The 4751-nt window shown below is 41.2% G+C and overlaps 1 pseudogene; it reads right to left on the bottom strand.

Annotated features, from left to right (window-relative positions):
- Positions 1–1823: 1823 nt before the first annotated feature.
- On the bottom strand, positions 1824–2752 carry LOC135888396 (olfactory receptor 6F1-like; annotated as a pseudogene).
- Positions 2753–4751: the final 1999 nt, after the last annotated feature.

Raw genomic sequence — 4751 nt, 5'->3', positions numbered from 1 at the left:
AAAGTCTGCTTTTCTGAAGTCCAGGGTCCATATTCTGCTGGTCTCCTTTCTTCCTTGTGTCAGTTATCCCAGTGTAAATTCAGAGTTAGCCCTCTTAAATCAATGGATTTAGACACAGATTCTCAACTCTGCTGAGAAACTATTGAATTTCATTTGTTATAACTTGAGTAAATATAGCATAGCTCCACTGTTTTTAACTTGCCATAACTTACCAAAAATATTTAAGAAGTATGGCCCAGATTCTCAAATGTATCTAGGACCCTCACTCCCATTGAAATCAATAGGAGTTAGATGCCTAAATACCTTTGAGGAGCTGGGCCTGCATCTCTGATTCACCTCTGTTACTCTAGTTTTCAGCTTGTGTGACTCCAGATATTTATCTACCACCTCCCCATCACCAGATTCATGCTGGCATCACTGAACCTATTTTATATTTTCCTTTCCCTGCTGTTATTTCAGAGGAAAAATCTCCGTAAATATCAGTGGAGCTGACAAAAAAACAGAATCTCTTGGCCTTATCATCCACCCACTTATGCTGGCTTTACCCCAGTATAACTCCATTGCCTTCTGGGGAGTTACTCCGGACTCACACAGTTGCGAGAAATTATGGGTGTGGGGAGCAGACAATTACTTTGTGGCAGTAGACATTGAGATTCAATACGGTAAGCTTTATAAACCATTAAAACACCAATTGCCTACATCACATGTCAAAATGCAAATTAAATATCCTTTAATCAACAAATCCTACCTGTTTATAATGATCATTCACTAGTCCATTTGTTACAAGCCTAATATCAAAATTTAAATCACTGGATTTGGACTCAAATAAGTTGTCAAGCAGCATTTTTCTTACTTTGCCTATCTGTTCATTTCTGTCATTATCAATGAGACTATTTTTTCATTAGTTTGTGTGTTTATGGTGAGATCGACATTTTGCCAGCATTTACGACAAATATCTAATCCTTCCAAGTCTACGTACACAGTGTTGAAAATGTGAGCTTTATCAACACTGGATCCATATTTATATTTTACTGTTGTTTAGGTTGTGATTTCTAAAGGAGTCTAAGAAAGTTAGACCCACCAATCCTATCAAAATTTAAGAAGAGTTTGGTGCCTAATTCCTTTAAGCTCCTTTCAAAGTCCCAGCCTGATTTCAGTGTCTAAATACCGTTGAGGATCTGGACCATAGAGCCTTGTCACAATGTTGTAATGGAGTTAGAGACATGTCAAACATGTAAAACTTTGTGAAAACTTGTCAGATTTACATCGAGGTGTTGACAGATGTGACAAAGTATTGTCACAGCTTCCCAGTCACATCCAAGTCTTCTCCAAGTTTTCAGAGTCTAATCAACAGATACTGGAACCATAAACAAAATCATGACAATGCAAGTGGAGATACATCAAAAGTTTTTGAATACAAAAGATCACAAGCAAGTATCTGGGTAAAATGGAGAAATATATTATATCAGATTACTTTAGACACACAAACAATGAGCGCCTGATCCTCATTTAAAATAAGGCCCCTTTGCATCATTCCAGTAGTGTAAAGGGGTCTTCAAGACCTTTCAAATTACAGTTAATCCCACTTTATGGCCCATTTACAGTGCCAAAAGAGTCCAAAGTTACTTTATCATAGATCAGAATCAGGCCCATGTAATATAGTTTTCGAATACAAATTCTACATTATTATTAATTATTATTATTAATATTAATATTATTATATATGAGATAAAATGTATTTATTATTATTGTTTTGATTGCTCACTTGATTTCCCCTCACTGACTGCCTAAATCAATGATATCTAGGCAATTGGAGAATAGTGTCACATCCTACTGAATGCCTTTCTCAAGATTTCTTTAATGCCTTTGTTCCGTAGAGCGTATATGAAGGAGTTAAGCAACAGTGTCACAATAGTGTTCAAGAGGGTGACAATTTTGTTCATTTCCAGCGAGTTCTGTTTAGAAGACTTAATGTACGGAAAAATAGAGCAGCCATACCATATAACCACAATGGTGAAATGGGAAGAGCAAAGTGGAAAAGGCCTTTTGCCAGCTGTGGGCAGATGGGATTCTCAGGATGGTGGAGATGATGTAAATGTAGGAGACCAGGGTGACTTCACAGGAGCCCAGGATGACAATAAAGCAGATAGTAATGTACACCATCTCAACGAGGTGCATGTCTGTGCAGGAGAGCTCTATCCAAGAATCTATGTCACAGAAGAAATGGTTGATGGTGGTAGGGTCACAGAAAGATAACCTGATGATCAGAAACACTGGCACAGAAATAGTCAGGAAGCTACTTGCTCATGAGCCAAGGGCCAGCTGAATGGACAAGGTGCTGTTCATGATGGAGCTATAGTGCAATGGGTGGCAAATGGCCAAATAGCGATCATAGCTATGACAGCCAGGAGTAGATATTCAGTGCAGCCTAGGGAGAAGACAAAGTACATCTGCAGGAGGCAACTGGGGAAGGAGATATAGTTTTGCTTTGGGACACAAGGATGGCAAGAATTTTGGGAATGTAGGCAGTGGTGAAACAGATGTCTAGGAAGGACAGATTGCAGAGGAAGAAGTACATAGGCGTGTGGAGGCGGCGGTGGGTACCCACTAAGGATATGATGGTGATGTTTCCCATCAGCATCAGGATGTACATGAACAAGAAAAGCAGGAAGAGAGAGATCTGCAAATACCAAGAGCCAGGGAACCCAAACAGAATAAATTCCTTCACATTGGTTTGATTTCCCTTCTTCATTTGGGTGTTCTACCTGCCAAAACACAGGAACCATAAAAGGAAGACAAAGAAATACACAGGAGACTTTGCTAGATGCAGCTCATTGTTGATAGACAACAAACTGAGCAGTCATATATCATTTTTAAAGCCTGCAGTGATCATATAGTCTGACCTCCTGCAAAATACAGGCTGGATAATTCCACTCACCAAAGCCCAGTAACTAGTGGTTTAACCAGAGCCTATCTCTTAGGGGAAAAATCCTATCTTGACTGGACACCCCTCTAATGTTAAAGAGCTGTATCCTACTTATATGATGTAGTGCACATTCAACTCTCAATAGGAGCTGTGAGTATGTTCTTGGCTCAGGGCATTAGACTTCCAATGGCAGACTGGCACCTAACTCCCCTAGGTTGCTTTGGAAATCCCAGCCTTAGATTCCATTCCACCAGCAGAGCCAGGAAACCTGGCCTAACTCACCTCCCAAAGCCAGAAACAGACCCAGGATTTTTCACTCTCAGTCCCCAGCTCTAAGCATGAGACCCCACGTCCCTCCTAGAGCTGGGAATGGAACCCAGGAGTCCTTACTTCTAGCCCTCCAACTGTTAGACTCCATTCTACTGAGCTATTAGTTCACACTGCCTTCACAGAGCCAGAAACAGCACCCAAGAGTCCTGGTCTATATTTTCAAACGAGACTGCTTATTTGGGATGTCCCAGTTTTTTGATGTCTACCTCAAGACATTTAAAAGGGCTTGGTCTCTAGTGAGCATCTTGGGTCCCTCTCAGATTGGGACTGCAGAACCCTGTCTTGTTGAGCCAGACATGCAAGCCTGATGAAACACAGACCCGGGGTCTGAACCACGTCCCCAAAGCTGCAGGCTTTCACTGAAATCCACTCAGCAGGTACTCCTGTCTCCAGCACCCAGCTGCCCAGTTCCCAGTGGGATCCAAACCCCAAATAAATCTGTTTTACTCTGTATAAAGCTTATGCAGGGTAAACTCACAAATTGTCCACCTTCTATAACACTGATAGAGAGATACGCACAGCTGTTTGCCCTCCCCCTGTCCCAGGTATTAATCACTTAATCTGGGTTAATTAATAAACAAAAGTGATTTTATTAAGCATAGAAAGTAGGATTTAAGTGGTCTCGAGTAATAACAGACAGAACAAAGTAAGTTACCAAGCAAAATAAAACAAAACATGCAAGTCTAAGCCTAATATATTTAAGAAACTTAATACAGGTAAATCTCACCCTCAGAGATGTTCCAGTAAGCTTCTTTTACAGACTAGCCTCCTTCTAGTCTGGGTCCAGCGATCACTCAGACCCCCGCGGTTACTGTCCTTTGTTCAGGTTTCTTTCAGGTATTTTTTGAGGGTGGAGAGGCTATCTCTTGAGCCAGCTGAAGACAAAATGGAGGGGTCTCCCAGGAGCTTAAATAGAGTTTCTCTCTCCTATCCAGAATTCAGCTCCAGGATGGAGTTTTGGAGTCACATGGGCAAGTCACATGTCCATGCATGACTCAGTTCCTTACAAGTGGCAGCCATTGTTTACATACTACCTTGAATGTCCTCAGGTAGACTTTTCATGTGGATGGAGTCTTCCAAAATCCATTGTCTGTTAAGTGTTTCTTGATTGGCCACTTAACTTGCAAATTCCTTTCTAAAGAAGCTGACCAAATGCTTTACTAAGGCTACTTAAAATCTGAGAAGTACACAGCCAATATTCACAACTTTGAATACAAAAATGATACATGCATACGAATAGGATGAATATATTCAGTAGATATGTTACATGGCATATGTAGCGGCGAACAGCGGAGGCTAACAGAGGGAGTTTGCCTGGGATCTGTCAGAGAGGAGGTACGCTAAGTGCTGCATTGGGGGGCTGTGTTGGTGAATATCTGAGTGTCTGTTGCAGGGGACAGTTTGTCAGTTTGACCGTGTGCTTGATTGTTTGATTGTTTGTTTGTTTGAACAGTGTGAATTGGGAGTGCTTTGTTACAGGTGGGCCTTGAGTGGG

This window comes from Emys orbicularis, chromosome 13 (genome assembly GCF_028017835.1).
Source record: "Emys orbicularis isolate rEmyOrb1 chromosome 13, rEmyOrb1.hap1, whole genome shotgun sequence".
Taxonomy (NCBI): domain Eukaryota; kingdom Metazoa; phylum Chordata; order Testudines; family Emydidae; genus Emys; species Emys orbicularis.
The sequence above is the reverse complement of the archived record's forward strand: the minus strand, read 5'-3'. Positions and strand labels throughout refer to the sequence as shown.